Raw genomic sequence first — 27,020 nt, 5'->3', positions numbered from 1 at the left:
ATTATTTTAATAAAGTAACCAATAAGTGGACCACCATGGAGCATGATGCCTAGGAGGGCTTAAATTAAGTTGTTTTGAAAACAACTTATTATTATAAATAAGGGAGTCATAACGGGTTCAGTCTTGATGAGGTGCTATAAGTTTATAAAATAAACTTAATTAAATAAAGTGAAAACCCTAAAGGGTTTGATTAGGGTTGGGAGTCAATAAAGCAACATGAGGCATCATTTCATTATTCAAGCATTCATTTTTGCAACAGAAAACTTTGGAATTGAGCTCTGAGGAAGAATTTCAGCAGCAGATAGACTTCTGGGAACGAAAACTCCTTGGAGATTGGAAGGTTGGACGAAACCCCAACATTTCTTGGAGGGTGAGTTCAGTTTAGAATCCATCATTGAGCAGATTGGCATCATTCTTCAGTACTATCAGCAGATCAGACATATTGAAGAGCAGATTTTTGGAATCAGATCGCAAATCTAGATCATTTGGGCCTATATATTCATCATTCAACAGCACACCAAGCCTGTCGTACCTTCTATACATAGGAATATAACAAGCTACAGCTGGGCATTAGGGTTTGGAGCAAAAATCAGACCTCACATCAGAAATAATTAAGACTGATTTTGCACATCAGAATTATACAAGTCTGGACCATCACTCGAACTTCTGCAATAAGGGCCTTCTCAACATTCATACAAACTATTTAGGGTTTATATCACAAATCGGCCTCCTATAGCAGTCTGGTGGCATTTTCTTGTACCTTGCATTTGCACTTTTCTCAATAAAATTCCAATAAGGCAGCAATGGTATTTCCAGGTATGAAGACTCTTATGGTTTCATGTTCTAAATGCTAAATCTGAATTTGCATGTTGCTGTCCTTACAAATCAGTATTCTGAATTTTATATCAGTCATATATAATATATATTGTGTTAAGAAGCATAGTAAATGTCAATTTATTGCACTAAAATTATATAAAACCCTTGCATTCAAATTGGTATCAAAACTCAAGCAAAAACCTTTCAAACAAACTGATTCAAACACAACCAGCAAACCACATAAATCAGAAATTCAGATCAAATTTGGCTGGGGATCTTTCATGTTGCTAAGAAAGAAGGTGTTGCCAATGTGCAGATCCAATCTATCCTAGATAAGAATAATAAAGAGTTCAAAGACATTCCCTTATGACTGCCTCCTAATAGGGGTTTCAAACACATTATTGAGCTTGAGGAAGGGGCAAAACCAGTTATGATCACTCCTTACCGCCATCCAAAGGTGTATAAGGAAGAAATCGAAAAGACAATCAAAGAACTGCTGGATATGGGGCATATAGTTCCAGCCCTTTTGCATCTTCACTAGTGCTGGTCAAGAAAAAAGATGAAACTATGAGGATGTGTATTGATTACCAAGCTCTCAACAAGAGAACCGTTAAGAACCAATACCCAATACCATGAATTGATGAATTGATTGATGAGCAACACGAAGCTAGGTACTTCTCCAAGATTGATTTGTGTTCAAGAAACCACCAAATCAAGGTCAGGCATGAGGATGTACACAAGACAGCATTTCGGTGTCATTATGGGCACTATGAATATTTGGTGATGCCCTTTGGACTAAGAAAAGCTCCAACAACTTTACAATAATGTATGAATCGGATATTTATTCTACAATTGAGGAAGTTTGTTTTGGTCTTCTTTGATGACATCTTAGTTTAAAGCAAAAATTGGGAAGATCATTTAAAACACTTTGATGAGATGCTCAGTATCTTAGAGCAGCAGTCCTTTTATGCCAAAGCATCTAAGTGTGAGTTCGGGTTGCAAGAAATCTTATATTTGGGATTCAGAATTAGTGTGCATGGAGTGAGCGTAGATGAAGAAAAAATCAAAGCCATCCGAGATTGGCCTAGGCCAAGCAATCTAATGCAGCTGAGAGGATTTGTTGGGTTATGCAACTACTATAGAAGGTTTGTAAGTGGATTGTTTGCATGGACTCCACTTACAAATCTAACAAAGAAGGGAGTGTTTGCATGGACTCCATCAGCTTAACAAGCCTTTGATAAGCTGAAAGAGGTAATAAGTTTGTGCCCCATCTTAGCAATTCCAGATTTTTCAGTTCCTTTGGTTTTAGAATATGATGCCTCCGATGAAGGAATAGGGGCTGTTTTGATGCAAAATATAAACATTCCATAGCATTTGAGAGTAGGAAGCTCAAAGAAACTGAGTGTAAGCTCTCAATCTATGACAAAGAAATACTGGCAATAATGCATGCTTTGACCAAGTTTAGACAATATTTGGTTTGCAACAAGTTTTTGGTTAAGACTAGACAGATTGAAATAATTTCTTAATCAAAGAGATTTGAATGATACAGATAGACAGCATAAGTGGGAAAGCAAAGTTCAAGCCTATGACTTTGACATTGTGTTGGTGTTGGAAATAAGCCACACCCAGACCGATGATGGACTGGTCCAAGAGGGGCCAGTAGCTCAGTGGTAGAGCACTCCAGCAGCATATACACAGGTCCTAGGTTCGAGTCCTAGCTGGTCCATGTCTCAACATGGTATCAAAGCCAGGTCCAGGCTAGAAGCCCCAAGCACACGAGAGGTGTGGCTTAAGGGGGGGTGTTGGTGTTGGAAATAAGCCACATCCGGACCGACAATGGACTGGTCCAAGAGGGGCCAGTAGCTCAGTGGTAGAGCACTCCAGCAGCATATGGAAGGTCCTAGGTTCGAGTCCTAGTTGGTCCATGTCTCAACACATTGAATATGTAAAGGGGAATAATAATGTGGAAGCTGATGCATTGTCTAGAAAATCTCATTTGCATTCTATTTCTGATAATTTTGCTGATAGGAGGTCATTAATTACAGCTATGTCAAAAACTCATTTTCTAATGATATTTTGAAAGGCAAGGTGCAAGATGACAAGTTCAAAACAGCAAATGAGTTGATTCTTTACAAAGGACAAGTGTACATTACACCTGAATCTAAAATGAAGGAAAGGATTTTACAATCTTGCCATGATACCCCACTTGCTGGCCAGCTAGGTTTCTACAAAACATATAAACAAATAAGGGAACATTTTTCTTGGAAAGGATTGAAAAATGATGTAATGCAGCATTTAAAAGATTGCAAAGAATGTCAACAAAATGAGGAGCATGTGTTCCCAGCAGGTTTATTGCAGCCTTTGCCCATCCCGAATTGGAAATGGGAAAGCATATCTATGGTTTAATCACTGGATTGCCTAGGGTCTAAGGCAAAGATTGTTTATATGTAGTGGTTGATAGACTCACAAAGCATGCACATTTTCATGCGATAGCATCAGATTTTAAAGCACCTCAAGTGGCAGATCTGTTTAAAGAAATTTTCAGACTTCATGGGTTGCCAAAAACAATTGTAAATGACATGACATTAGGTTCCGTACTCTGTTTTGGCAAGAGCTATTCCGTTTGACAGGGACAGAATTGACACCTAGCATCAAATACCAATCCACAAACAGACGGGCAAACTGGAATAGTAAACAAATGGATTGAGGGTTACTTGAGAAACTATGTTACAGGTCAGCAAACAACATGGATTAAGTGGTTGCACTTGGGTGAGTATTGCTAAACACCACTCATCACATGTCGATCGGTATGTCTCCCTTCAAGGCACTCTATGGCTATGATGCTACTTCCTTTGTTTACTGATAGTAGAGTTCCTAATGCTAAAGATGTGGTCCAACAAAGCAAGAATATTATGGCAGCGCTCAAGGAAAAATTGCAACATGCTCAAAATCAACAAAAATTATATGCTGATCCGCACCATACCAAAGGAACATTTGAGGTGGGTGACAATGTTTTTGAGGCTGCAGCCCTATAGACAATCATCCATTAAGGGAAGTGAAGACTTGGTTCTGTGAGATCAAACTTGGTTCATATCAGCATCCCTATAGAAAATCTCCTCATTTTCCCATGTAGCATCCTCTGCTGGTAGATTCTTCCATTTGATCAAGTATTCCCTGATAACCCTTATCCTCAAAGATCGTTCCCTAAATTCAAGGATAGCTTCAGGAACCAAAACCAACTCACCCTCCTCATCAAGCGGAGGTAACTCAGCTGAAGCAACAACATTATATCCCAGAGCCTTCTTAAGGCGAGACACATGAAATACATTATGGATCCTACTGCTTGCTAGCAATTCCAACTCATACGCCACTTCTCCAACCCTTCTGCTAACTCTGAAAGGCCCATAGAATCGTGGCTTCAACTTCTCAACCCCACTCTTCTTGAGAGTAGACTGTCTATAGGGCTGGAGCCTCAAATAAACCAAGTCGCCCACCTCAAAGGTGCGCTAAATTCGCTACTGATCAACATACAACTTCTGCTGATTATGTGCATGCTGGAGATTGTCCCTCAGAATCCTCAGAATATCCTGACTCTGCTGCATCATATCCTTTGCCTGAGGGGTTCTGCTATCACCAAATACCAAGTCCGGGAAGCTAGGAGCTTCATAACATATAGTGCCATGAACGGTCACATCCGGAAGGACATGTGATAGGAGGAATTGTAATAATATTCCCCTAGGTGAAGCCATCTCACCCATATATTCTGCTGCTCCGAGACATAGTTTCTAAGATAACCTTCCAACCATTTATTCACTATCTCGGTCTGCCCATCAGTTTGAGGGTGGTAACTGGTGCTTCGAGTGAGCATAGTACCACACAATCTGAAAATCTCCTGCCAAAAAGCACTTAGGAACTTGCTGTCCCTATCACTTACAATGTTCTTCGGTAAACCATGTAATCTGAACACCTCCCGGAAGAACACTTCAGCAACTTGTGCTGCTGTAAAAGAGCTAGTGATGGCGAAGAAATGAGCAAACTTTGTAAGTCTGTCCACCACCACATAGATACTATCCTTCCCTTGAGCCCGAGGCAACCCTGTGATGAAATCCATGGAGATACTCTCCCATTTTTTACCGAGAATAGGCAAGGGTTGTAACAAACCGGTGTTTACCCTCTCGGGTGAATAACTTAAAGTACACAGATAAAACATGTAATGCAGAATAATAATGCCATAGATATCAGACAAGTATATGTGGTATTATTCCATTCATAATCATCCTCCCCTTACAAGTTACATTCGGAAGTATATAAAGATACCGAGGGGGTGCGAGCGCCAACCGTCGCACCGCAACGACCACCCCTCGGTTGCCAAATAACCAAAACAATTACACATAATTAACTAGTCTTATGTTTGTGTACAATAATGCCGCTAACATCATCCCCCCCAAAAGAAAAGAAGTCGTCTCCGAACGACTTAATACAAAATAGAGATGACATTAAACAGAACAACTGATGCCAGTCGAGCCCGGAACTTATACGCCTGTTGCGTCCTCGCCTGAAACCCTTTTCTGCTACCATCCGATGCTCAAGTGCAGATTTCACCATTAGTGCTTCCTTTGACATCACAATCCTCCTGTGCCTAAACCAAACTTGTCTCCAAAACATGCTTTTCAATCTCAGCCTCCACCAACTGCTACTCAAATGACACTATCTCCCTAGCCAATTTGTCCTCGATAGCCACCGACGTTGCCCTCTCGGCATCCAACTCCTGGGTACGCTAAGCTAAGTCTCACGCTAGTACTGCCTCCAACCTAGTGGTCAGCTCCTCCCGAGCCCTCTCTGCATCCACCAAGGCAACCTCACGTCCAGCCAAGACATACTCCAAGTTCCTCAAGCGTACCATTCCTGCCTGGAGGTGGCCACAACCCGCTGGCACAAAGGCTAGGAGACACCTCAAATCCTCCATCACACTCCCCAAAGGTTAATAACTGAACTGAATAACTCCCTGGTGTCATACAACTACGTGGACCTGGAATGCCTTCCCTCAAACCCTATTTGTTCCCAACCTCCAAATCCGTCTCCCTCTACGGCTTATGGCTTCCCTGCCAATGCTTAGCTGCAGGCTTCTTTCTCACAGTACGGACAACCACAACACTTACCGTGACATCTCTAATGCCCTTCGCCCAACTCCAACAAGTGTACTGTAGCTCAAAAATAAACTGGGGTCTTGGGGGCAATGCCCCCAACGGGGTCGAGGGGCAGCGCCCCCGCCGCCAACACCAATTTACAACCCTCAAAACCACACGAAAGTCCATGGTGCGCATCATTTTTGTGATATTTTAAGATGTCAAAACCCTTCTTCTCCACTCTAATATTTTCAGCGTCCTGGCTCCAGATGTCATCGAATGATTTTTCAATCTAGTCGTCGTCGTTGTCGTTTTTTTTTGTTTCCTCTATAATGTCCCTGATGGCACCCCGGCCATACAACCTCCCCGTACGGTCAACAACAGCACTGATACTTCCAATCATACGACCACCTTCCCGTGCAGTCAACACCCCTCCACCGTACGGCTGTGTTTGTTTGTGCGGTGCTGCATTATGGCTTTGTTGTTGTGCGTGTCTCTCTTTTTCGCTTCGTCCTTTTTTTGTTTGGTGTGGGCTGGGTGTCTTTCTTCTTGCGGGGTTTTTATTTCTTCTCCTTTGCGTGTGCAGACTTATGCGGGACTTTTATGTGTGCGGGTGTCCACCGCACGGTGGCAACCACCACACGGTGGGCCCACCATCGGTGTAACCACCGCACAGTGTAACTACCACACGGTGGTTCCACCTTCGATGGTCCCACCGACGGTGTTGCCACCGTCGGTGGTTCCACCATTGGTGGTCCCACCGCCGATGTAGTCACCGTATACTGGCCCCACGTCTTCCTTTTTTTTTTTTTTACGTCATACGGTTGTCGTACAGACCGTACGTTTTTTGTTTTTTTTCCTAATTTAGTTGTCTAGAGAGTCTTCGGCTCGGGTCCCCTGTCTCTGGGATCGCCCTTCATCCTTCTCGGTTTTCCTCGCCCAAGAATCTCCCACTTTGCTCCCGTGCCTCTCAAGTCGCCTGCCCAGCCTCTCGAGTCCCCTTCCATCCTATCGGGTCCCCCTCTGGCCTCTCGGGTCCACTGCGCTCTTCGCGTGGTAGGGATTCAATTTGGATCCGTTGGTGGCAAGTCTATTTTCAATGGCCATCCAAAGACCTGGAACCACAAATTCTACAGGGACCACGATCTCCTTCCCGTACATAAGAAAAAGAAGAATAATAAAGATTTTGAAAGCTGCAGCCTTCCACACAGGGTTCCAATCGTTGCCGACACAATTGATCTTCAGATTATCTACGTCACCGAGGTTTGTGGCATCTCCCTTCCAATATTCTATGTATTCTGGCAGGTGCACCTCCTCTGTTACTTGCTCTGGTTCCTCTACTTCGAGCCTGTAGCTCTGGAACATTTCATAATCCTCCATCTGCCAATGGAAGAGCCCGTTCAATGACCCTGTCTCATCCTCGAAGCACTCTCCTAGTTTGAGAATCCCTTCATCGTAGGGCTCCCTACAGCCTCGTCCTTCATTCCTCGGATTGCCTTCTCCTTCACCCTCTGATTCCGAAGATGATGCCAGTTCCTCACTAACTAACTGTGTCCCGAGGTCTATGATAAACTTCCTTCCTCCATTCTCCGTAGACAAAGTGTTCTTCTTCCAGTTGTGGGTGGCCTTGGCTGCCACCAGCCACTCTCTCCCTAAGATCGCATCATACCCTTTTTTCTTTAGTGGGATTACCACGAAGTCCAGTATGAAGGGTTGCGTCCCGATGGTAACTTGTTGGCCCATCAATGTCCCGATGGGTTTGATTCCATGCTAATCTGTTCCGAGCAGATTGAATGTAGATGGCCACAACGTCGGCTTTCCCGGCTTCCGCCAAGTTTCTTCTGGAAGAACATTCACTCCTGATCCACCATCGACGATGGTATCGGTTAGAATGGTGCCAAGGATACCCATCTCCACAATGGTCGGGTTCCTTCCAGTGTTAACTGCCAGCAACATGGGGTCTATTGCAGACCCCCCAGGAACATCTGTGCGGTGGTTGGTATCGGTGCGTGGTTGGGAGAGATTATTCAGCAACGCCGTTCGTAATTGAGGCATCGTCTGGAGGAGGTAGTGTACCTTCACAGGCACCTCCAGTTTTAATTTTAAAATTTGATTTAGTAGAGCATCCTCCGCCTCTGGTCGGCTGGAAGTACTCGTCGTACCCTTCGCCTTCGCCCTTTCTTGTATCTCTTTCTCAATTTCTTCCCGTGCTTCCCGTGCCCTTCGCTTCTCCATCTCCGAGTCTAGGCGCATTGCATGTCTGGCTTGGGCGCAGGTTACGGCCAGCACTTCCTCTTCTTTGGTTTGCTCGACATTGAGCAAGTTGACGCCAGACTTCGGGCAGGTGGCATCTTCGTGGTCTCCCGGTCCGCACCATTTGCACAAATATTGTGTGGCCTCTCCCTTCAGGCAGTCTCGGGCGAAGTGCCCCCACTGGCTGCACGCTCTGCATTGTACCATCGGTCGACCTTTGGAGTCATATTGGATCCGGCTCCTTGTGTTGTTATTGTTGTTATTGTTGTTTCGTCCTCCCCACCGGTTATCTCGATAGCCTCCCGAGGTTGCATTGTTGTTCGCTTGTTGGCCCGTACCCACTGGTGCGGACGTTGTGGCCTGCTCCATGAACAACACCTGGTTCATTTGCGTATTTCGGGTTTTCATGTTGTATGGGCACTCCTTGGTGGAGTGTCCCATCACTTGGCAAATCTCGCAGAATGCCTTCTTCGGGCAAGTACCCTTTGTGTGCCCCTCCTCTTTGCACTCAGTGCACCATATGTCCCCTTCAGTCCGACCGGTGCTTCTCATTGCTTTGAATTCCTTCCTCATTTGCTCCATGTCTTTCTGGAGCGCTTGCACCCGTTTTCCAACCTCGTTGTCGTTGTTGCTTTCCTGTGACGAGTCATCCTCCTCAGACAAGTTATCCTTCTTTTTCTTCGATGTCTTGGTCTCGCTCTCGAGATCCATCGCTCTATTGTATGCGTCTTCGTACGATGTAGGTGGAACAATTTTCATCTTCTTTCGGAGGGAATGCTTTAGTCCCTCCACGAACCATCGCTTTTTCAACCCATCTGCTGGTTGACTCTCCATCTTTCCCAGTAGTTCCTTCAGCCACCGACTATAAGCTCGCACTGTCTCATTCTTATTCTACTTCGTTCCATAGATCTCAGCGACTATTTCGTTGTCATCTCTCAGGAGGCGGAACTCTATCCCAAACTCCTTCTTCAGGTCGGGCCATGTGCCGACTTTGACCTTATCCATGTCTGAGTACCAGTCTATGGCCACTCCCCTTAAAGTTGCTGGGAACTGTGTTACCCATTCGTTTTGGTCGATAACACCGTTCACTGACCATATGGTTTCGCACGTTCGACAATGGCAGACGAGATCTTCCTTCCCATCGCCATTGAACTTCGGCAGTTTCTGTTTACTCCCCATCGATGGGGATCGTCTTCCTAGAGGTGGCTGTGGCTGTGTCTATGCCCCTGTGCCGCTCCCTCCGGTGTCGGTGGTGTGTCCTACGTGGGTGACTAGAGGTACAGTGTTTTGCCTACTGAGTGTGGCACCTACCATACGGTTATCCTCCCCTTCGTTATCACCTGCGCCCACTCCTGGCTCCCTTTGGTGATCCTCACTTTGTGGTGTAAGGGATAAGTTTCTGAACCAATCCCGGGTCTCTTCGACTAGATCTCTCCTTAACCTTGTTTCCTCCAAAAACTCTTCGTGGCTCCCTACCCTACGGTGTTCTGGCAACGCATAGAAATTTCCGTCGGCTTCTGCACCCTCCGTGACACCTCCTTGGTTCCCCTCGGGCCACCCTTTGGCAGGTCGTCCTTCGGCAAGTTGCCTCAGCCTCCGTCTACGTTCTACTTGCTGCTCCAGAATCAAGGCCCTCTGCGCGGCCTCCCACTCGTCCGTTTCTTCTTTTTTATTTCTATCTTTATTCAATAGATTGGGCATTAATTGCCATACATTTCCATAATTCGCAATACATTTCCTCAGATACAACTCGTGTCAATGACACTTTTATTTGAATATAGGAGATTCAAGGTTCAATTCCTTCCCGATCTGGCGCCATCCCGCACTTCCAACGCTGTCCACACGGCACTTGGTGGGATTTCCGCCTCCGTCGCCTCTCGTTGGACGTAGGTCTGGATGGCTACCGGAGCAGAATTGAAAATTCTCTCGTTGCGGTGTCTTCTCCTGTGTAAAGTTTTGTTCGCGCGTCATCGGCCTCTGGGTTTATCTCACCAACGGGTAGGCCCATCGTATCCATGCGCCATCCGCGGTTTCCATTCCCGAGTACATCTCGGCAACAGCGCCAAATGTTTACCCTCTTGGGTGAATAACTTAAAGTACACAGATAAAACACGTAATGCAAAATAATAACGCCATAGATATCAGACAAGTATATGTGATATTATTCCATTCATAATCGTCCTCCCCTTACAAGTTACATTCGGAAGTATATAAAGATACCGAGGGGGTGCGAGCGCCAACCATCGCACCGCAACGACCACCCCTCGGTTGCCAACTAACCAAAACAATTACACATAATTAACTAGTCTTATGTTTGTGTACAATAATGCCGCTAACAACCAGCTGGTAGAATGTGCTCATATTTGTTCCTCTGACATGTATGACACTCCTTAATGTACTTCAAAACATCACTTTTAAGTCCCTTCCAAGAGAATCTCTCCCAGATCTGCTTATATGTTTTGAAATAACCTTGGTGACCAACAAAGGGATGTCATGGAAAGTCTTCAAAATCTTCTCTTTTAACTTAGATTCAGCTACTATGAAGATTCTTCCCTTTTTACAGGATCAATCCCTCAACCAATTTGTACCTTTCATCATGAAAAGTACCTTCTATAAGGCTGGTTGCAAACTGATTTTTGGCATAATCAGCAAGCAACAACTCTCTCCAATCAACAGTAAGCTCGCAAAATGAGCTTAAATGGGGTCTTTTGGATAAGGCATCTGCCACAACATTGTTTTTACCCTTAACATACTCAATGTCGAAATTGTAAGCCTGCAGCTTACTCACCCATTTTTGTTGTCTCTCATTCAAATCTCTCTAATGCATGAAGTGTTTAAGACTATTGTGATCAGTCTTAACAATGAATTTACTCCCCACCAGATACTGTCTGAACTTTGCAAGGGCATGCATTATGGCAAGCATTCCCTTGTCATAAATGGAGTACAATCTCTCAGGACCTCTCAACTTTCTGCTCTCAAAGACTATGGGATGCTTATCCCACATGAGGGCCGCACCAACACCTTCTCCAGAGGCATCACACTGTAGCTCAAATGGCTTGGTGAAATCAGGCAATGCTAAAACAGGGCAGGAACTCATGATCCTTTTAAACTGCTCAAATATTGTCTGTGCCTTTTCGGACCATTCAAAAGCTCCTTTCTTTGTAAGATCTGTAAGGGGGGCAGCTAACTGAGAATATCCCTTCACAAACCTTCGATAGAATCCACACAACCCCAAAAATCCCCTCAAATGTGTTATGTTTTCGGGAGTAGGCCAATCAATGATGGCTCTAATCTTTTCAGGATCCACCTTCACACCACCTGCACTGATAATGTAACCAAGGTAGAGCAACTCTTCCATTCCAAACTCACATTTGGACTCCTTGGCAAACAAGGATTCGGATTCCAATATGCTCAACACTTCATCCAACTGCTGTAAATGTTGTTTCCAAGATTTGCTAAATATAAGTATGTCATCAAAGAATATCAGAACAAACTTCCTTAGCTGTTCTTGGAAGATTTTGTTCATGCACGACTGAAATGTAGCGGGTGCATTAGTCAAGCCAAAGGGCATGACTAGGAACTCAAAATGCCCAAAGTGGCATCTGAAAGCAGTCTTCTCCACATCTGATGCTCTCATTCTAATCTGATGGTACCCCAACCTAAGGTCAATCTTGGAAAAGAACATTGCCCCATGTAGCTCGTCAATGAGCTCATCAATCCTCAGAATAGGATACCGATTCTTGATGGTTTTCTAGTTCAGGGCTCTGTAATCCACACACATGCACATGGTTCCATCCTTCTTTCTCACCAAAACAACAGCCGAAGCAAAGGGGCTTTTGCTAGGCCGTATGTAACCCATGTCAAGCAATTCCTAAATTGCTTTCTCAATCTCATCCTTCTGCTTCTTAGGATATCGATAAGGAGTAGTCATGACTGGCTTAGCTCCTTTTTCAAGCTCAATAATGTGTTCGGCACCTCTTTCAGGAGGCTTGCCAGGAGGTGGATTTTCAAACACCTTGCTTCTCTTGGTTATCAAAGCTTGAATCTTCAGGATAATTCTTGTGCTCCTTTTGTGGTTCTGAAGGCATGACCATGATCTTGCTTCTATCCTTGATCATTGCTGAAATATATGAGGAATAGCTGCCCTTATCTACCAATGGATTGGAAGGCATTATCAAACACTTTGCTGCCCACTCCACCTAATTATGGCGGATCAGCCTTTCCATTCTTTTCAAGGATACCACTTTAAGTCCCCCATGCGACATTCCTCTCAACACTACCTTCTTCCCTTCAGACATGAATTTAAGCTACTTGGTTTGTAGGTTTAGTGTGATCTCACCAAGAGATCTCAGCCATTGAATCCCGAGGACTGCATCATCAATCCCTCCAATGCTCACCACAAAAAAATCATCTCTGATTTCATGATTCCCCAACTTCACAGACATGTTGGAAATCATTCGATTACAAGATATAGTGGAGCCATTTGCTACCATGAATTTGAAGCCCTCAACTTCCTCTGCCACTAGTCCCTTTTTTCCAACAATCCTCTCATCAATGAAGTTGTGTGTTGCACTTGTGTCAATGAGAGCAATGACACGATGCTCTCCAATCACACCCCGAACTCTGAAGGATTCATTTTTGTGAATGCTCGAGAGTTGAGCAACCACTCCTCTATCTTCTGACCCAAATTCAGGCCCTTCAGGAGCCTCTTCATACTTGTTGTCCTCAACTTCAGTTTGTTGTTCTAAAATTTTAGAATCTGATCCATCTTCTGAAATAACACTCCATCTGATGCAAATTCCCTTTTCCATGGCACTTATGTCCGAGAACCCAAGGTTCTCTACAAGAATAACAAAGATTCTTTCTCCGGAGCTCTTGACGGAGCCCATCATCCATACGCGGAGGGAACCTCTTGGTCTAATTCGTGAATTTCTTCTTATCGTTTTTGAAAGGAAAAGGCTTGGACTGAATTTTACTCCTTGGGGCAGCCAACTCCATACTTCTAGATTTTTTCATAGCTTCTGCCAGGGTGGGCGGATCAAAAGCTTTGACCCATCCTCTCAAAGGTTCTTCAAGTTCTTCAGTGAAAAGGACAACCAACCGCTTCTCTGAGATGCTACTCACCACGACTGATAGGTTTTGGAATTCAGTCACGTAAGTGTCCAATGAACCTTGTTGCCTGAGTTGTGCAAGTTCTCTAAACTTCACCTCTGGATCCCTGGTGTCGAATCTCTCAATCAGCTTGTAGAAAACTGAAACATAATGCAATGCTTGGGCGGCAAGCCAGCCCCTTCCACTTATCTAGCGGGAGAACAAGGAAACTTGGCGGTAAACCAGCCAAGTGAGATACACAAAATAAGAATCACTCAACCACAATATTTCAGTGGGAGGACTGCAATTACATAATAACCTCAATTCGACCGCTTATGCAGTGGGAGGACCATTACACAAGCTATCACTCGACCACTTATTCAGTGGGAAGACTGGAAATTACAAAGTTGCTGAATATTAGGCGGCAAGCCAGCCTCTTCCACTTATTCAGTGGGATGAGAGTTACAACAATAGAACTGGTTAGTAGTACTACTACCTAACCTTACAATAATAGAGATGAGAGAAGGAGAGTAATGCAGATTTCCACAATAAGAACATAAATTTCTGTTACAACCAATCTGCAGGATGAAATTACAAATCAGCAACCTATGGAAATGCCAAAATGCTCATAACTCCCTCATTATACATCCGAATCAATTCAAACCAGTCCCAAACCCACAATATATCACTCACAACAGCAATCAATCAAAACTACAACTCAAACAACCCCTTATTTATTTTGCACGCATCCCAATGCAAAAATAGAAACCCACGCTATACCTAGGAATTTCGATTTAGCACAACAAATTCAAAACTCAAACAAACATGCTATAAACTCACAAATTTTATTGCCAGTGCTGGGAAGGAAGAAGGAGATGATACCCATAATCGTCAGTTGCTTCAGCAGAGAGGTATGAGCGAAAAGATACTTTAGCCACAAGCAAACCAGCAAGTCTCCAGCATCACTTCAATACCAAAAAATGTCTAAGAAAACTCTGAGAATGTAGAAAAATACAACGCACAGCTAGGTACCATATTTCAAGTACGAAACCGGGAAGCACTAGGGAGATGCACTCCGAAGTCTTAGTTATGTTGCCAAACCAGCAACATAACATTACAATTTTTCAAGATAATGCAAATGGGAGCCCAAGTCTCATATTTATAACTCCACACCCTCAAATCCAAATGCAAATTCACTTCTCTCATTTGCCTTTCATTCCACTCTACGTGGACCCCAAGAGTGGCGCCATATCCTCAACACAAACCTCAGGCCAAAAAGGCATGGGCCCACGAAATTCACTTGGCACATTAGAGATAAGTCATAAAATAATATCTCCTCCAATAATTTCGACATCTTTTTATTTAACATGAAATTTGCCAAATACTTAGGAAAAAATAGACATTAATCCCAAATTCAATAATCAGCAACTAATAATTAGATTAATTAAATATTAAACCTTAAGATAAGGAAATAATATTTAATCATGTCACATAAGACTCCCGTACTGATTATTATCACAACCAAGATGAAACTGAGCCAGGAAGACCACTGTATTGCTGCAGAATCAGGACCCTGTCCACTGCCAAAAATAGAATTATGCCATACTGTCACTTACTAAAAATAGTAAGTCAAGAACTAATGCTCCGAAAAGAATGATCTTCGCACTCAGAGACTGAGCATGGAGAGCTCAGTAGGACAGTATCACCAGAATAGCCATTCCTTGACTTACTAAAAATAGTAAGTCCTTGTTTCATCAATGTTGGACCCCTCATTCTTCATTCCACCTAGCCTACGGGTCTTAGGGATAGGCTAATGGACCACTGGAAGGTCATCAATGAGAAGGGGACATTACAGTAGCACAAAGACTCAAAGCTTGAGCAATTTCCTTCTATTCCTTTCAATTCTTGGATTTACACATGAAAGCTCAAAGACTTCTTTACTGTAAATTTGGCAGAGTTTTTGCTTGCTTTCCAAAAAGATAAAAATTAAAATAGACCCCTCGAGTATTTATAGAAGAGGAGCCTTGAGAAAAAGGTGGGAGGATTCTAACTAACTTGAGAGATTCTCTCAACCACCAAGACTTATTCAATAACTAACTAAGACTTCAATAACTAACTAAGAATTATTCCAACTACAGTCCTAATTGGACACAACTTGTAGTTGTTTTACATGTAATTACAAAAGTGCAAGTAATGTGTCACTTGCATTTTACAAAAAAAATACTTTTACATGTAACTTGTCAAAACAAAATTACAACTAAAGATTACAAAGGTGGAAAAATACAACTAAGTGTTGAAAAACACTTAAGTTGCATTACGTGAAGACACGAATCCTTTAAACTTCTGGATGCTTGTTTGTAGTTCCTTGAGATTCGGTTCATGGGTGTTCTTAGCAACAATCATGGTCTTCACAATAGTGTCATGACACCGGAGAAGCACAGAGTTGTTTTTATCCAGGATAGACTGGATTTCATGCAAAAAGGCTTGGTGTTTCATCAATATCTGAATTGAAGCGGCCGAGAATTGTTCGCTCCTCCATTCATTATGAATCCTCATCTGTAAATCAGCAAGAACTTCTTCTTCTGGAATCAGCTCTCCATCCTAACTTACTATGTTGCAAGAAGCCCTTTCACAATGTGAGACAATATCTCGAAAAACTTCACCCCAGAATCTCTTTGCATCACCGATCTTCTCAATGAGGGATTTAAGAACAAGGGCCTTGTTTTCCAGAAGCTCTTCAAATTCCAAGTACATGACCCTAGAAGAGATGATGGAATGCTCCTGCAAAACACTCAGCTGTTGTTGGGGCATGGTACGCCAGATTGTCAAACTTTCTTCAACACTTTCCAGATTCTATTTGAAAGTATCAGAAGTCTGATCCAGTTTCTCCTCAATGGTCTCTAACTTAGACATCATTTGAAAAATGTCTTTCATTACCTGTGCACATAGATCATGAAGCTGATCAACCCAAAAATCCAATGCTTGTACCTTCTGAGCAGCCCTTTCCACTCCACGAATTGATTCTTGGGAACTAGAAGAACCTATGGATTTACTCCCTTCAGCAGCAGGTTTTGTGATTTTACGAACGGCTGCCATAAGTTGTCGGTTTTCCTCTCCTAGCTTGTCTTTCTTTGCTAGAAGTTCATCACACCTTTGTACCAGCGAAGCTATAGAAAACTGAGCATCATGTTTAATGACCTCATGCATTTGTTTGCCCAACTCTATCCTTGTAACCTTATAATCAGCAGTTGACATTTCTTCAAGCGGCTTATCTGCAATAGGTTCCACAATTTCAGCTACCTTCATCTTGTTGATGTCAACAGTTACTCTGGAGATAGTCTTGGCCTTCTTAGCAACTTTGGATCTGGACTGTTTCAGTTGCTGATAATCAAAGGCATCAAGTGAGATTTCTTGCTTCTTCCTTTTCGGAGTAAAAGAACTGAGCCATGGAGGCAACGTCATCAACTCCCCTTCAGTAGCAGCTATATGCAAAGGAGAAGCAGTCTCTGTTTGAATCACCGTGGTCATCTTGGGAGGAATATTTGTTTGGACAGCGAACACGTTTTGCCCAGTTACCAACGGGCAGGCAGATTGCCTCATAAATTCTTCAAAATCAGAAGTGGAAGTATCAATATCTGATAACTGGATGCAAGTAGGAATATCCTCAGGAACTTCCAACACACTTTCTTGTTGATGATCAGGAGGTGGCTCGTATGCTGAAATGGGAATGGCATTCTGAGAAGATTCATCCACAAGCAAATCAGGAGGAGAAAGAGGCATCTCAATGGAAACTGGGGGAATGATCTCATGAGGTGAGTCTGAAACTGAAGACTTAGAAGCATCATCAGATTGCTGCCCTTCTTCTGGATTATCCAGATCGATCACCTAAACATGAAATCGTGATTTTTCCTTCCCACAAACTGTCGTCTCCTCAGGAGGAAGCACTACTGCCCGACTAACTCGCAACTTGATCCTTGTGCCCGAAGATGATGCACCTTCCTTGTTGTCAACCTGAATCTCAAACTTACGTCCAAGAGGCCCTGTACAATCATCTTCTTTTCCAACCTTGATTTTTATAAGTCTAACAACATTTGTTTTCAGCCATGTGTTGGTGTTAGCCAAGATAGGCTGAAATCTCTAAAGGATGGATATGCACTCTTTGTGTGACCATTGGATCAAAGGAAGTGGAGCTTCCTCAACCCTCCAAGAAATGTATTCAGGATCAAGTATGTGCCCATCATCAATCATCCCTTGTGGGATATCCACCAAGTTCAAATCAACAAATTGCTCAATAATGAGCCTGCAGTAATCCATCTTCAAAACTTTGGCCTCTGTGCAGAGATCTACCCAGATGTCTTCGATGCAATGCATGTGCACAAAGGATTTCTTGATCTACTCCTTCATACCCCTGTAATCAAAATCAGCTCTAGGTTTAAACCTTTTGAGCTTGATTTCCTGCATTTCAGTTTCCATGGCCTTAGCTTTTACAGATGTGACAAGGAAATACCGGCCAATTTTCAATGGATTTGTGGTAGAGATCCCCATTCCAACCTTGTGTCTATCAGACTGAAAAGTGTGGACAGCCATGATTTGTTTTCCCAACTCCATAAGAATGATCTTATCAATTGGGTATCTGGGAAGCATATATGGCTGACCACCATAGCATCCGATTCTCATATAGGTGAAGGTGGGAAACTGTAGAAACAAACATCCATATTCGCACACCCTTTCCCATGCCTCATCTGATACTCTTTTGTTCCTCAGAGTCCTGTCAAACTGACACATGAAATATCCGAAAAATGCATCTTGGACTCTTCTAAAATGCAGTCTATTGGGTCTCAACGGCAACTGGTCATAATATTCCCAAAATGGTATAAGTGAGCGATCACCCTTGGTAGAAAGACCTGGAAAGTGCTAAATGATGCTGCCAAGTATATCAAATATGAGTCCATGAAGAAAGTCATGGTGGAAGGGACTGCTGCAAGTTGTTCGCACAAGGCATCGTTGATGACTTCTCTTCATGATATATGGTGTGATTGCCTTATGAACATGATGAACTGGTACATCCATAGCTCAAAGACATTAGAATACTCGAGGCCCATCATCCTGCTGTGAAGGGTTATGGTGTCTCCTATTTCCCATTTGAAATCGCAGCGGTACAACTTAGCCCACCTAGAGAAGGAGGCTCATGGCTCTTGGATCCACCTGTTGATATGTCACTTGCAATCTTTTTCCCTCTTCACGTAATACTCTGCTGCACTTTCTTTGGAGATTTCCATGTAAACAGGTGCAAAGGTATTCTGAAGACCTTCTCGATCGTATCTGCATCAAGACCAATTATTGCTTCGCCATCATCATTTTTGATGACTCTTGTCTCTTTGTCAAAATGATGGGCGCAGGCGAGAACAAATTCAAGTTCTAGGGCAGCCACCGGGAAGGAAGATGCATGATGGATATGGCTGTCCAACAGCTGCTGCATGTTATTATCCTATGGATCTTCCACCCTCTAGACAAATTCCGACATATCCACGTGCCCTATTTCCGTGTCTCTGATACGATCCAAAGGGGAAGAAACTTGGGAGGGTGCTACCTCATTCTGATACTTGTCATACTTGTACTTCATCTTTTTTGAAACTGGAGATGCCGGCAAATCTAACATTGATTGAAAACCTAGAATATTGTGATGAAGACTTAAAAGAGTTAACGCAACATCATAGTTAGCTGCAAATATCATTCTTCCTTCTTCAAATGGGAAAAACTTCGATTCTTGAACTTCACAATTTTGTGAGAGGAAGAGGGGAAATATATGGAAATGGGAAAAACTTGACTTTGACCAATTTCGGATCTTGGGGAAATTTTTGCAAGTATACAAGTTGGAAAGAACATACATGTAATCGGGGTTTTAAAACTCGAGTGCAAGTACACTTGTAAATATGCAAATGGAGAAATGGATGGAAAATGAGAATTTGACTTGCGAAAAATGACGGAAATGAAAAGTACGGATATGGGAAACATGAATGGATAGAAATGGGAAAATCCAGGAATGTCATTTTCATGAAAATGGGAAGAACTTTTCAACATGTAATCCGGTTTTTAAAACCCTAATTTGAAAGGGGGGGGTATTTCACACTTTTCAACTTGGAATTTTAACCAAAAAATGGTTCAATTTCTTAACCGTAAGGGAAGAACAAGAATTTCCAGCCAACTTGTAATCGGGATTAAAAATCCCGAATACAAAAATGGTTAAATTTCTTAACCGTAAGGGAAGAACAAGAATTTCCAGCCAACTTGTAATCGGGATTAAAAATCCCGAATACAAGTAAAGAGGAAATTCAGGGAAGAACAATGCAATTCAAAAATTGCATACCAAGGGGAAGATCTCTCTCAAAAAAACCGATTGTTGGGGGAAGAACAACATATTTACAAAACTGCAACTAAGAAGGAAAACTAAGAAAACAAGAAAATAATAAAATGAAACAAGAAAGAAAGGAAAACATACCTTGAATGAAACTGAAAATGCTTCTCCAAAAGATGCAACCAATCTTTGGAATGAAGAAGACAAACCAATAAATAGAAACAATCCGCAATGCTAAACTCTTGTCATGTTTTTGCAAAAATGTCTTTAGAAGCAAAAACGTGTTTATAGATGCAAGAAAATAGGGCCAAATCCTTAAGGAAATACCATGTATGAGAGTCTCAAAGCCAAACGCCCAAGGATGGAGGGAAAATGCGGCATCAAATCCTTTCAATACGCAGCCAAAGGAGGGCCACGTAAAAAAAAACATGGCAACAAATGCATCTTGAATGACCCATTAATATGACTAAAAACTTGTCGCAAACTCCACGCCTAGGTAAGAGAGGTAAAAACGAACTAGGAGATTCCAACTTCGTGGAGTCTTGATCCCCCAAAATATGGCTTCAAAGAAACACATGGTTGCTGATTTAGACCAAAACATCAGTAAATGCAAACCCCAAATGGCGTGATAAGTGTTTACAAATGCATAAGAATAGGGTGAAATCCAAAACGCCTCTCCTTCCTAGAAGATCTCCACAAAAATCGCTTGAAAATTTCAACAAATTTGCTTCCAAATGAAAATCGGGTTTTTTAGAGACAAAGACAAGTTCGAATTTGCATAAGTGAAAATCGGGTTTTATAGAAGATATAACAAGTTCTAATTTTCACTTTTTCCTCAACAAAGCCAAATTCAGGATTTTTGGAACAAAATGCAAGTTTAAAACGGTCTAAAATGCACTTTATGAGCAAAATCGGGTTTGTTAGACCAAAGTGCAAGTTTTAAATTGTCACTTTTTCACTTACAAGGCAAAATCGGGATTTTTGGAGAGAGATGCAAGTTTTATTCACTTGTAAAGGGGAAATAAAACCCCTACAAGAAGTCATAATTTACTTGCACACATGTAATAGGGGTTTAAAATCCCTATTACATGTAAAAACCATTAATGTAGGGGTTTTTGGAGAGAACTACAAGTTTACTTGTAACTTAACCAAAAAATCCCTATTTTAACTGAAAAAGCCAAAAAACAATAAAAACAATAAAGGAGAAATTCAAAACAAATTACAAGTATTCATCTTTTAATAAAAGTGCACATGTAATAAGCTAAAAATTTCCCTACAAAGACCAAAACAATGGACATCATTAAAACTTGCAGTTTGACGAAAATTCTCCACCTGCAGTCGGGATTTTAAAACCCGAAATTGAAGGAAAGACATAGCAAATGAACCCAGAATGCGACGAAATTCAAAACGTAGTTTGAGGATGGACTGAGGATTAAGACAATCCAAGGATTAGTCGAAATTCTGCCTCGGGAAGCATGCCATAGAGTAAAAAAAATTATTTTTTCACAAAAAATTTATGTAATGGTCCTTCATTTTTGGAAACAAAAATGAGGACAACACAACCATTATTGTGAGATCGTCACCTCACAATGATGGTAAGATGCACAAGTGTTCATCATTGTGAGATCGTCACCTCACAATGATATTCACCATGGCTCATCCAGAGGGTAAACACACAAGTACAAGAAAATCAAGAAAATCACCACGGACTCTCTCACGTGGTGTTGTCATGGCGTCACACACATGACATCCACCATGAACCATATCAGAGGGTGGTTCCACCATGGCTCATCCCAAAGGGTGGAAATAAGGGTTTTCACCTTAAATCTCTCTCAAAGAGAAATGCATTAACAAGAGATTACACTTTAAACTTCTCTCTCAAAGAGAAGAATGCATTAGTATATAAATAGATCAATGATGTTGAGACTCAATCTCATCTAGGGATTCATTCTCCACCATACCAAGCTTATGTCGAAAGTACACAAACTTAATCATGGTAGAACCCAAACTAAAACAACAACCAGAGGTGCTCTTCCGGTTAGTGACACACCCTGCCCAATCGGAATCAATATATATGTCTGAGTTCACACATGAACTAACTAAGTGCACTGACATCAGTGTAGACATAGACTTGTAAGCCAACATCCCAAATCTCTTCAGAAAATGATGTGACTCCCTGTGAACCTGATATCAACCTTTTGACCTCCTTGTCCAAGGTTGCTTCTGAAGCTGAAATGTCAGGCACCCTCTGAATCTGAAATGCCAAGCTCCCTCTGACTGTTGATTCTTCCTCTTCGAAGAGACGTCTCCAACCACCAACTCAATTTCATGGCAGCAGCCTGTGATGCTTCCTCACAGGATTTATCAAACTCATCCACCCTTGAATGCAATCTCTGTCCTGGCCAAAATGCCAAAGCATATCTGTGAGCATTATAGAAAGATGAAGCAGTAGAAAAGTCCATCCGAGTAACTTCATCGAAAAACACTTGAGCTTGCCCCCATATTTGGTCCCTAAAGCCCATTAGCAGCCCATGGGCAACACCATACACACGACTATCAAATAATCGCAACCAACAACATGGAAGCTTCTTTGAAGGATCGACAACGACTGCAGGCATTGAGAATGGTAGAAAATGTGACTATATTTGGTTTGATTCCCAATTCGTGCATTTTATGAAACATTTTCACTGTGTACAAAATCTCCTTAAAACTATGTTTCATGTCCTCGGCAAGAGATAGAGGAAGACTTTTCTCGATTCCAAAGTGCTCAAACATTACTATTGCATCATAAGCCTTGGCTTTGTCTCCAATCGAATTTTAGTTTTATTTTTTTGTACCCCAGCTTCTCACAACCTCTAAAGAACTGTTGGGCACATTATTCTCTATAGGCAGCACACTGGAACCATCGCTACAACTTCTAGGATGGATCTGACTATTCCTCCCAAAGGCATCAATTATAGAATTATAAGTGACAACATTTGGCATCACGCCTTCTTTCGTCATATGATTGAGCAGAGCAAGAGCTTCTTCCACAGCGCCATTCTTATATAATGCATCAATAAGCACACTATAAAGCACCACATTAGGCTTCAAACCAGAGCATTTAAATTCATCTAGAATTTTCAAAGCCTCAGCCTGCAGTCCTCCTTTAGAATATGCATTGATTAGAGTGGAGTGAGCACATTAGGAGACGAAATGCATTTTCATCTCTTGAAATAGGTCCTTGATTTTATCATACCTTCCCTATTTTTCGTACCCACCTAGGAGAGCGTTGTATGTTACAGCATCCTTGTTAATACCATCTCTTTCCATCTCCTAGCAAACAGCAAGAGCCTCCTCAAACCTTCCCAACTTGGCATAAATAGACAAGAGTGTATTGTAAGAAACTCTATTAAGATTAATGCCACAATATTTCATTTCATTGTACATGTCCAATGCCTCGTAAGGCATCCAGCCTTTGCATAGACATCAATGACAGTATTGTAAGTAACCACATTAGGCAGAATGTTCCTTTGAGACATGCCAAACATTATGGAAGCAGCGAGGTCCATCTGACCTCCTTTACAAAGCGCATCTAAAAGGGTGTTATAAGTGAAAATGTCCTGGTCAATTCCTCGATAAAGCATCTCCTTGAGCATGCCCTGCGCCTCTTCCCACAATCCCCCCAGGCTGCACACGGCAATGAGAGAATCAAAGGTGATTCGGTCAGGCTCCATGCCTTCCCTTATCATTTCATCAAACACAAGCAAAGCTTGCTTGAAATCGAAGCCGCCCTTTCCACAAGCATCGATAACAACATTTTAGGTAACAAGATTAGGTTTGCAGCCACAACACTTCATGAGGCGAAAGACTCGAATGGCCTTGTTGCAGAGGCCACTGCGATCGTACGTGCTGATAAGCGCAGAGAAGGCATAGACAGTGGTGCCATAGCCCTGCGCCCTTGCCCGCTCGAACACCTGTTGAGCCACATCCACTCTGCTCAGGCGGCCCATCACGCTGATCAAGGTGCTCGCCAGCTTCTCCTACTCGCTTCTCTTATGTTTATATAGGGATGGTCCATTTCCTTTAATGATCGATTCCCTGTTCTCTTCCATGTTGCTACTGTATCAGGCCGTTTCCCAGGTTTCGTACCCGCTCTGATTCCATGTTGATTTGCGGTGTGCTCGATTAATCATGGGCACTGATTTGCCCTCCCAACCAAAGAAACGAGACTTGGACTCGACTCGGACTCGGCAAGGCCGACTCGGACTCGAACTCGAGACTCAGCGTCAGACTCGGCTCCAAACTTAGCTGGACTCGGGAAAGTGAAAAACTCAAGAAATTTAGAGATTTTTAAAGATTTAAAACTTGTTTCAAGCACCCTTTATTGAATACACCTTAAAGACACAATAACATCATCAAACTCAACTCATTTGATTACATACACAAGTATACATCAATCACATAAGCATAAACGAAAAATTGTAGCTAAAGGAAATAACAAACATAGATATATAAATATTGTCAAATGTATACAATATTACAAAACTCATGGAATAAAAAATCCATGTCATCATATGATCATCATCAAATGTTTCATACAAATACCAAAGGTAAATACAACTACAAGCCTATGGCTCAGAGGAGCCTGCACCCTCCGGCCCCCTGCGAAGGCATCTAAGGTGGGTCCTGGATGATTCGACAGCCATAGCTGCTCCCCATGACACCATGCCATGCTTACCAACATCAAGAACATCTGTAATATCCCACTAATTTTTTTTTTTGTTTTTAGGCCAATAACAATTCATCCACAACAAATAACCCATTAAGGTTAGAGGAATAAACCAAACAACTGAAAGGGAACCCTTCCACCTTTTGTTCACCAAGAGCCCAGACTGGGAGGGTGAGAGCATATGGTGTTCCGGGGATCGTCAGCAACAACAATCAAACTAAAAATTACAATGCATGGGCGGCAAGCCAGCCCCTTCTGCTTATCCAGCAGGATAGAAACTAAACTCTTGGCAGTAAACCGACCAAGGGAAAATTACAAGAAATTGAAGTTCAATCACTCTACTGCGTATTTCAGCGGGAGGACTGAAAATTACAAATTTGTTGCATATCAGGCGGCAAGTCAGCCTCTTCCACTTATTCAGCGGGATGAGAATTACAAAGATAGAACTGGTTAGTAGTACTACTACCTAACCTTAAAATAATAGAGATGATAGAAGGAGAGTAATGCAGATTTCTACAATAAAGATATAAATTTCTGTTACAACCAATCTGCAGGCTGAAAGTACAAACCAGCGGCCTAGAGAAATGCCAAAATACTCATAACTCCCTCATTTTAAATCCAAATCAACTCAAACTAGTCCCAAACCCACCGTACATCATATGCAATGGCAACCGATCAAAACAACACCCCAAACAAACCCTTATTTAATTTGCACGCATCCCAATGCAAAGCAGATAACCCACACCTAGCCTAGGAATTTCGATTTGGCATAATAAATTCAAAACTTAAACAAACATGCTATAAACTTACAATGTTTATCGCCAGTGCTGGGAAGGAAGATAGGGCTGATACCCATAATTGTCAGTCGCTCCAACAGAGAGGTGTGAGCAAAAATGTGCTTCAGCCACAGGCGAAACCAGCAAGTTTCCAAAATCACTTCAACACCAAAATGTCTATGGCAAACTCTAAGAATGTAGAAGAATACAATGCACAGCTAGGTACTGTATTTCAAGTACGAAACCGGGTAGCACTAGGGAGACTCACTCCGAAGCCTCAAGTTCTGTCACCAAACCGGCACCATAACCTTACAAATTTTCAAGATGTCCCAAATGAAAGCCCAAGGCTCTTATTTATAACTTCTCACCATTCAAATTCAAATGCAAATTCCACTTCCCATTTGCATCGCATTTCATCTTCATGTGGACCCAGTGTAGCGCCCAATGCAAGAGTCAAACCTCACGCCCAAGACTTGGACCCACGTTAACCACTTTTAGCGAAATTAGAGATAAGTTACAAAAAAAATATAACATCTTCCTCAATATTTCGATATCTCTCTAATAAATATGAATTTGCCAAGAACTTAGGAAAATAGGCATTAATCCCAATTTATAATAAATCAGTCGTCAATAATCAAATTAATTAAATATTAACCTTAGGATAAGGAATTAATATTCAATTATTTCACATATGGCTCTGGTACTGATTATTAACACTGCTAGGATGAAACTGAGTTGGGACACTCACCAAACTGCTGCAGAATCAGAACCCTGTCTACTACCAAAAATAGAATTGTGCCACACTACCACTTACTAAAAATAGTAAGTCAAGAATCAATACTCAGAAAAGCATGATCATCGCGTCTAGAGGCGAAACATGGAGAACTCAGTAGGATAGTAACATCAGAATGGTCATTCCCTGACTTACTAAAAATAGTAAGTCCTCATTTCATCAAGGCTAGATCCTCACTCCCCATTCCACCTATCCTACAGGTCTCAGGAATAGGCTAATGGACCACTGAAAGAGCATCAATGAGAAGGGGACATTACAACATCCGTGTCACTATCTGCCTCTGAATCTCCTGTCTGTGCTCGTGCTCTCCGCTCGTCCTCTGCCATGGCTACAGTCTCGGCCTCTATATCTACCTGGCCAATCCAATCAGTGTCAGACTTGGAGCTTAAATTTTCCCTACTTCTATCGACGCAGTTTCCCCCCATATTTTTCAACGAGGGTTTGGGGGCAACGCCCCCAAGGTAGTCAAGGGGCATCGCCCCTTGCGGGGTCAAGGGGCAACGCCCCTTGCGCACTCCCTGTCACGATATAGGGCAAGGTCGAGATATAGGGCAAGGTCGAGGGGCAGCGCCCCGTGAGGCCAAAAAAACTTATTGTTTAATAAAGGTGTCGGGTGTTATTTTTCTATTGGTTGACATGTTGTAACCCTAATTTTTCTCATTCTCAGGCAAAGGTTGTAGTGAACAAAGACAATACCATTCATTTAAAAAAAACTTTTTAAAATGTTTTTTTTTGTCATTTTACTAACCCAGCCAGTAGCCGAGTTTGGGGCTCGAGACTCGCCGAGTTTGGCGAGTTTGAGCCAAACTTGCCAACTCGGCGAGTCTGGTGAGTTTGCTCGCCAGACTCGAATGAGTCCGTGTCCGAGTCCCAGAGACTCAGCGAGCATGACTCGGACTCGGACTCGGACTCGCTAAGTTTAGGCGAGTCTAGGCGAGTCCCGTTTCTATGCTCCCAACCATAGACAATTCGCAACTTCTCCCCCGAGCATCCTGGTATGTCAATCTGCAGTTGTATTACATTGTTATCATCCCTTATTGAATGAGATCACATATCTCATTATATATGCGAGAGGTGACTTTTCACCAAGGGTGACCAC

At 42.4% G+C, this 27,020-nt stretch overlaps 1 protein-coding gene and 1 pseudogene across 1 annotated transcript in view; both read right to left on the bottom strand.

Annotated features, from left to right (window-relative positions):
• The window catches only part of LOC131035728 (uncharacterized), a 201,031-nt gene that overhangs the window by 110,588 nt on the left and 63,423 nt on the right, over nt 1-27,020 (bottom strand). The gene's annotated exons all lie outside the window — the stretch shown is intronic.
• Nucleotides 21,968-23,735, bottom strand: LOC131035725 (pentatricopeptide repeat-containing protein GUN1, chloroplastic-like; annotated as a pseudogene).

Source organism: Cryptomeria japonica, chromosome 3 (assembly GCF_030272615.1).
Source record: "Cryptomeria japonica chromosome 3, Sugi_1.0, whole genome shotgun sequence".
Classification (NCBI taxonomy): domain Eukaryota; kingdom Viridiplantae; phylum Streptophyta; class Pinopsida; order Cupressales; family Cupressaceae; genus Cryptomeria; species Cryptomeria japonica.
The sequence above is the reverse complement of the archived record's forward strand: the minus strand, read 5'-3'. Positions and strand labels throughout refer to the sequence as shown.